Genomic DNA, 7,835 nt, shown 5'->3' with positions numbered 1-7,835 from the left:
CCTAGGAGAAATGTGAAACCCATTCCTTTTGAAGGTCTTCACTGGGCCAGATTAGGAAAGGGTAAATAGCTTGCAAGACTAGCTTTCACTTTCACTGCATGGAAATCCAGCTCTAAGTTCTCCTGCTGAGGATGGACCTCTTAGCCAGGCTTCACTTATGCTCTGGGGAGAAATCCACTATATATCCTTGGGGCTACCCTTCATCCTTCTCACCGTGGTTGGAAAGATCTTGACCCAGACAGTCTGGGACACTGTTCTGGGCACTGAGGACACCACAGCACCAAAGTCAAGCACAAGCCATAGCGTCCACTAGACCACGATTGCAGTCTGAGCTGAGATCACCTCTCCACCTGCTTGGAGACCATGTGTGGTCTGAGGCACCTCAGCAGGACTGGGGCTTACACAGGGCCTGGGGCTGAGGGGCTCTGGCCTGATTCTCCCTGGGGAGGATACTAGCGCTCAGAAGGCCTTTCAAACAGGCATCTCACCTCATCCCCACTGCAGGCCATATTATGCAGATCTACCTTCCATAGGGAGTCACTGGGGTTCTTGAGAGACATTCCTGATCACCTGCTGGGCATGGAGACAGAGAAGAGATGGAGAACCCTTGAGCACTGTCAATCAAGGTCGTGAGCACAGAGTCTGTGCTCAGAATGGCCCCCAGCATCCCTCTGCCCAGGATGGGCACCAGGCAGGGTGTGTAGCATTCACATAGAGAACCATTCTTCTGTAAGGAAATGACTACCCTGCCAGGATCGCAAAGAAAACATGTAGCAAAGCCAGGACCAGACCTTTGTCTGTCTGTCTCCAGAGACACTTCCCCACACTGCTTTGAATATGCCTCCTGTCATTTGGTTTAATTAAGCAAGCCGAGCATCTTCTTCCCCGTATGCTTTTCTGGCAGGAGAGACAGGCTGAGTCTGATAAAGCAGAGTATTTTCCACATTGCTGCTTCTACCGAGCCGAGTTAGCTTGTTTCCGCTGTCATTTAACGTTCTCCTAGTTAAACACCAGTGCCCTCATCAACAGGATCTAAGCAGCAATGTCCCAAGAGGCATCTGGTAGCAGAACAGCCACCATCGCCCCCCGCAGCCAGTGGGAAGCAGCTGATGGCCGGTCAGTTCCGTGACTCCCCGGCAGATGAAGTGAGGGCCGGACAGATGCCCCAGGTGTGTTTCAAGCTTCCTCCAGCCCCTGCTCATCTCCCAGGAACAGAGCTCGGGCCTGGGAATGACCTCCAGAGACACACAGAGAGCAGCTCAGAAGGCAGCACAGCCCCAATGGGGAGGCCCTTGATACCCTGGATGACCCATGGATGGAGGCTCATCTTCAGCCCTCAAGGCTGTTCCGGGGCAGAAACGGAGAGTGAAGGGAGGCTCTTCTCTCTCTGGTCCTGCCTCCATGGGGTGTAGGAGCTTTGGTCTGGAGGACACTAAGTACAGTTGGTGCAGGAACCAGCTGTAACCATACTTTCAGTCTCAGGATGAAAAGGTCTGGCAGGTCATGAGTGTGGCCTCTGTAAAGTTAAGGAGATTTCAGAGCTGACGGGAAGCAACTGGGTGGGTGCGGAGATGGGGCGGGGAAAGGGGCAGTGTTCAGAGCTCCACTCGCTTACTTGGGAATTCCACCCATTACGCTAAATGAAGTAAGTCAGAGAAAAACCAATACTGTATCATCTCACTTGTATGAGGAATCTAAGAAAACCAATGAAGAGCAAAAAACCCAGCTCACAGGTACAGAGAACAGCCTGGTGGTTACCAGAGGCAAGACGTGGAGCGGGCTGTGAAACAGGTGAAGGGGTCCAAAGCCACAAACTTCCCGTTATAAAATAATAAGTCATGGGGTGTAATGGACAGCATGGGGACTTAATAATCCTGTGCTGCGTATTTGAAAGTTGCTAAGGAGAGTAGATCTTAAAAATTCTCATCACAAGAGAAAACATTATAACTATGTGTAGTGATGGATGTGAACTAGACATTGTGGACATTGTTTTGCAATACCTACAAACAGCAAATCATTATGTTGTACACCTGAAACCAATATAATGTTTTATGTCTATTATATCTCAATTATTAAAAAAGAAAAAAAAAAGAGCTGTCTGGGCACATTAGGTCTTCAGTGCCTATTCCACACCAGATTGAAACATCCACCACCTGTGGGACTGTCTGGACAGGTGTCAGTAAGCTTTCTCTGTAAAGGTTCAGACAGTCAGTACTTGAGGCTTTGTGAGCATACAGCCTCTGTTACAGCTACTCCACTGTGCCCTGGAGAGTGAAAACCACCATAGACAGTATGTCATTGAGTGAGCAGGGCTGTGTTTCAATACAATTGCATTGACAGAAAGAGGCAGTGGCTGGATTTGAACTGTGGGCTGTGGGCCCCTGGTCTAGAGGTGGTGGTCAAGGGCACAGCTGAAGGTCGGCAGCCTCTAGCTGGCATTTAAAGCCGTGAGCTGTAGAGATGGCCCAGGCAGGGGGGCAGAGAAGGGTCCCCAGGATGGAACCAGCTTCTGGCCTTCAGGGGTAGGGTGGGGCCTGGGTGAGGGGGAGGGATGGTCATGACATGACCCCCATGGTCAGCAAGGTGGGAGCCCGGCGGGCATGCAGAGTTAGGGAGGGCGCACTCCCAGACTCGCAGCGTCTCTGGCTCAGTAGCTTGGCGTGGTGTTGTAGGTGGAATTGTGTCCCCCAAAAGGTTTTACTCTAAGTCCCTGTGAATGTGACCTGATTTGGAAACAGGGTCTTTGCAGATGTAATTAAGTTAAAACAAGGCCAGACTCGGTTAGGGTGGGCGGGTGCTGATCCAGTGACGGGTGGGCACTAATCCAATGACCGGTGGCCTTTTAAAAAGTGGGAAGTGTGGACACAGACACACAGAAGGAAGCCGGCCATGTGGTGACAGAGGCAGACGGAGGGAGGCTGCCACAAGCCAAGGAACGCCAAGGATTGCTGGCAACCACCAGGAGCTGGGAGAGGTGAGGAAGCACCCTCCCCTGGAGGCTTCAGAGGGGGCGTGGCCCTGCACCCTCCCCCGGAGGCTTCGGAGGGGGCGTGGCCTTGCTGACACAGCGATTTCAAAGGTCTGGCCACCGGAACTGCCAGGGAATACATGTCAGTTGCTTGAAGCCATCCGGGCAATTTGTTACAGCAGTCACACGAAACTAATACAGGTTCGGCCTGAGAAGGTGTATTTCTGAAAATGTTCCAAGTGCTGCTGATGCTGCCTGTCCCGGGAACCCAGGCCCTTCAAGCACCATTGCTTTATGCAACCGCAGAGGGCCATCTGCCAGCTCAGGGAGGACACGAGGGTTGCCCAAATCTCTCTCGAGTCACCTGGCCGGAGTCCAGGACTAGGAATGTATAGAGTTAGAGAACCACGGGCTGGGGCTCAGGACGGGCCCAGCGCCTGCACAGCAGTGGGAGGGAAGGCAGGCAGGGGTGGCTTTTTCGACCCCCAACCTATGACCTTTCACCCTACAGAGGGCATCAGGCACTTCAACCAGAGGAGGCCCATTCCAATGGAGTTTGGTCAGGAAGGACATCGAGTCTGCACCTTTCAATGATCACTCAGGTTAGAAGGTAAAAACTGGTGCCCCAACCCCCAGGGGCAGGGCGTGAAAGGGCCATGGGATGGCTAAGGGACTCTTTTGCTGGGGAACGGGGACATTCTGCAACCTTTCTCACTGTAGGGTGACAGCTTCCCCATCACAACCCATGTGCCCGAACCCTCTTGTCTCTGATGGCCCAGAGAGGGGCCTTCCTGGTCCAGCTTCTCCACTCAGCTCTTGGCCCTAATAAAGCTTCTAAGAGCTCATGAAAAATTGATGTCATGCCCTTGCAGCTACCTGACTTCTTGATTTTGTGTCATGCTTTTGAAATAGCAAGGTGGATTTGAGTTTCATTTATATACTTACAATTTCTTTTATCCAGGAAAATGTATTAACATCTTGTTAGGTTTGGGGGTTGAGAGAGAGCAGTAATGAGCTTGGGCAGGATGACCAGGCAGATGACGTCGAGTGGGCAGGGGGGCTGCCCCACACTTGTGATCGGCTGCCCCTGGCACTGGGAGCTGCGGTTGAGCTAACAATTTACCTGAGCGATCTGCACATCAAAGTTGGTTTTGCCGGCAGACTGGGGGTTTTCGGACCACCTTTCACGTCCCTGGCTGGAAACCAGCTAGGTTATCATCAAGGGAGACAGCCGGAGTGACCTGTTGCGAGCCAGTGACCACGTGAAGGGCTGCTTGCAGAAGCCCTCGAGGTCCTCAAGGGCAACGCTCTTGACCACACGACTGCCCAGTGCAGATGCACTGCTCTTGGGGCTGGGCCGCCGGACGGGAAGAGCATCCATCCATCTGCGCTCCTCAGAGTCTCAGGGCTCTCCATGCAGGTCCAGTCGGGGGAATAAAGACCACCTCCCTCACTTTTCATGTCAATGCTCAGATTTTCTTTCTTTTTTTTTGGCCGTGCCTCTTGGACTGCAGGATCTTAGCTCCCCAACCAGGGATCGAACCTGGGCCTACTGCTGTGGAAGCGCAGAGTCCTAACCACTGGACCGACAGGGACGTCCCTAGTTCTCCGATTTTCTAATAAGGACAGTTCCTTGTATATTACCTTCACATCATTTGTCTTTCACAACAATAAATACAAATAATCTCCAATCTTGGCCTAGAACAAAACTTTATTTAAAATTTGACATCCTATGTAGGTCCTTAATAATTATGATTCTAGATGAGTAGAGTTTAATGACTAAAATTATGGTTTTTAACGTGTCAGACTTCAGATTTTTCAAATGCTGAACAAAACTTCCCAAATAAATAGGAGCTGTTTGTCTTCAGTCCCATCAAAAATTACTGAAAAGATGAATTGTGTATGAATGTCTTTTTAAAAAGTAGCTACAAATCATTACATAAAACTATAGAAGAAAAACGTTGATTTGGGGTAGGAAAGGCCTTCTTAAATAAGAAATGCAAATATAAACTAAAGTTTGGCAAGTTTGACTAAATCAAAATTTAAGACTTTTACACATGATACCTTAAAGATAAGTGATAAAATGGGAGAAAAAAATGCAGTATGTGTCAAAGAACTGACTCAAAATTTATAGCAAACTCCTGTAAATCAGCAAAAATGACACCAAAGGGTAATTTTTTAAAATGAGAAACAGATATATATAGCAAATTTTTAAAACAGGAAATAAAAATGGTCACTTCACCAGTAACTCAGGCAATTAAAACGAGATACAATTTCTTAACCATCAGACTGGCAAACAGCAAGTGCTGCTGCAGGCGGAAAGGGGCCTCTTTTGTCCATTGCCGACAGGTGAATATTCAGCAGGTTTGAAAAGGGCAACACAGCAGTGACTACTGAAATAAAATTCGTCTTCCCTTCTAGCGGCAAGTCCCACTTCTACACGCTTGTCTTAGAGAAACATTCACTTGTGTATACAAATAGGTAAGTCAGATGAAGGCTCTTCATTACGTACAAGTGGTGAGAACTGAAAATACTGTCATAGTCCGTCATGAGGTCATGGTTAAATGTACCACAGTGCAGCTCTCCTGAGGAACACTACACAGCAATCAACAAGAACACTGGGTGAGACTGTATATACCACACTGTACCTCACACGAAGAGGAGAGAACATTAACAATATATTTCATCACACAAAGGGAGAAAACATTAACAATATATTTCTATGTCAAACAGAGAAAAGACAAATATCATGATATCACTTATATATGGAGCCTAAAATAAATGATACAAATGAACTTATTTACAGAACAGAAATGGACCCACAGACATGGAAGACAAACGTATGGTTACTAAAGGGGAAGGAGGCAGAGGGAGAAGTTAGGAGCTTGGGATTAACGGATACAAACTGCTACATATAAAACAGATGAACAACCAGGACCTACTGTAGAGCCCAGGGAACTGTACTCAGTTATCTTGTAATAACCTATAAGGGAAAAGAATCTGAAAAAGTATATGTATACATATATATACTTTATACTGAAAAAGTATATCTATATCTGAATCACTTTGCTGTACACCTGAAACTAATACAACATTGTAAATCAACTAATAAAAGATAAACTAAATGAACAAAAAAATTATATTATATTATATAATGTATATTATATTATAGATTATATAACATTATATATTATATAGCATATTATATAATATATATAATAATAATAAATAAATAACAAAACTAAATTTGTTTCTATGTACACACGTAAATAAATCCACAAAAACACAGCTGAAGGATGCCTCCCTACCAGTGGGTACTTCTGAGAAGAGGCCGAATGTAAAGAGATTATTTTAACACGTGCAGAGGTATTCACAGATAGCTCATGAGTTTAAAAGTCTTACTTCTGAAATGTGAAAAATAAAAGTGTGTCAGACGAAGGAAGTGCACACCTATTTTGATCAAAATAAGTAACATTAAAAACACTGGTATCATTGTATCATTTTCTAATTTACACACACTTAGGTTTATCCAAGTATCACACCGTTGTACCATAAGACTTTATTGCACAAGTGATTTTAAATTCCGTAGCCACAACTTCCCCACATTTTTACATGACCCACATCCTTTTTGCTATGTTTTAAACTTTAGATACAGAGTTTGTTAAAAGAGAAGCTAAGAGGGAAAGACACATTCTTTCTGCTGAATAATAAATCCTATTCAACTTAAAGATGATTATTAGCCTTTTGGATATCAAGAATTGAAACTTCTGGGGTCACATTTATTTGTAGGTCCCCAAATAGCCCTGAGGTCTAAATAGAAAAATATCTTTTATAAACTGTAACAAAACTCTCACCTCAAAATAAAACACTATGAAATTTACACAACTATATCCTTATTCAATATTTTTGCAATATCCGGAAATCTATGGGATTTTTAGAAATGACAGTGAAAATAGTTTTACATTCAGAAAACAAAGCTTATACCAACATGACATAACCTAAAACCTGGCACCTGTGCAGAGTCCATACAGTTCTTAAGTCACCCTTGTTAAAAACACACATTCGCAGACACCCAATACATGTGAGTCAGAACAAGGATTTGAATGAAGAGAATTCCAATGAGATTAGCTTTGCCTGTTTGTCTGAATGGGGTCTATTATGCAAATTCCTTAGGATGGCGGAGAGGCTCACAGGGCTGCTGGTTACATGGCCAGGTTTATAGCATCCTTTTCTGGTTTTCATCCCGTTTGACAGAGCTGTAAGGTTCCAAACCAGCTTCTAGAACTTCTGCTCAAAAACTGGTGTTAAAGTGCTTCAATGCGACCTCCCAACATTTCACAAAGCATCAAATCTACACAGGCCACTGCCGTGCCTGCAACCGCTGGCTTCATTTTGTTTCTCGTCTTCATTTTCTTCAAAAACAATATAAAGGTGTCCCATTATGATGAAATGATTCTCTCAAAAACCAAACCATGTTAGCGTTGATTAATTAGAGCACTGATGCTTGGGCAGACTTGGGAACATCTCAGTGCCTCCGCAGGGTAAGATGCTGATTCTGTGGTTAGCCTGGTGCCATGGGGTGAATGCCTGGTGGAGCTCCCCAAGCATCCCCTCTGGATTCTGCCCTTCCATGCCAAGGATGCAGCCAACAGCAGAGCGACGGCCCAGGCCCAGCTACACAGCCTCGCCCAGGAGCTCCTATATGAGCCGCCCAGGCCAACACCACCTTTCGACAAGAAGACCTGCTTTATGACACACTGGCTGTGTTCTGTGCCACAGTGGACACACTGGAGTGCTCCCAGTGAGGGTCTTGGGCTGTCCCATCCTCCGCTACATGCCATCAAATCAGGTCACACCAGACATTACC

This window comes from Mesoplodon densirostris, chromosome 3, assembly GCF_025265405.1.
Source record: "Mesoplodon densirostris isolate mMesDen1 chromosome 3, mMesDen1 primary haplotype, whole genome shotgun sequence".
Taxonomy (NCBI): domain Eukaryota; kingdom Metazoa; phylum Chordata; class Mammalia; order Artiodactyla; family Ziphiidae; genus Mesoplodon; species Mesoplodon densirostris.
Note: the sequence above shows the minus strand (reverse complement) of the source record.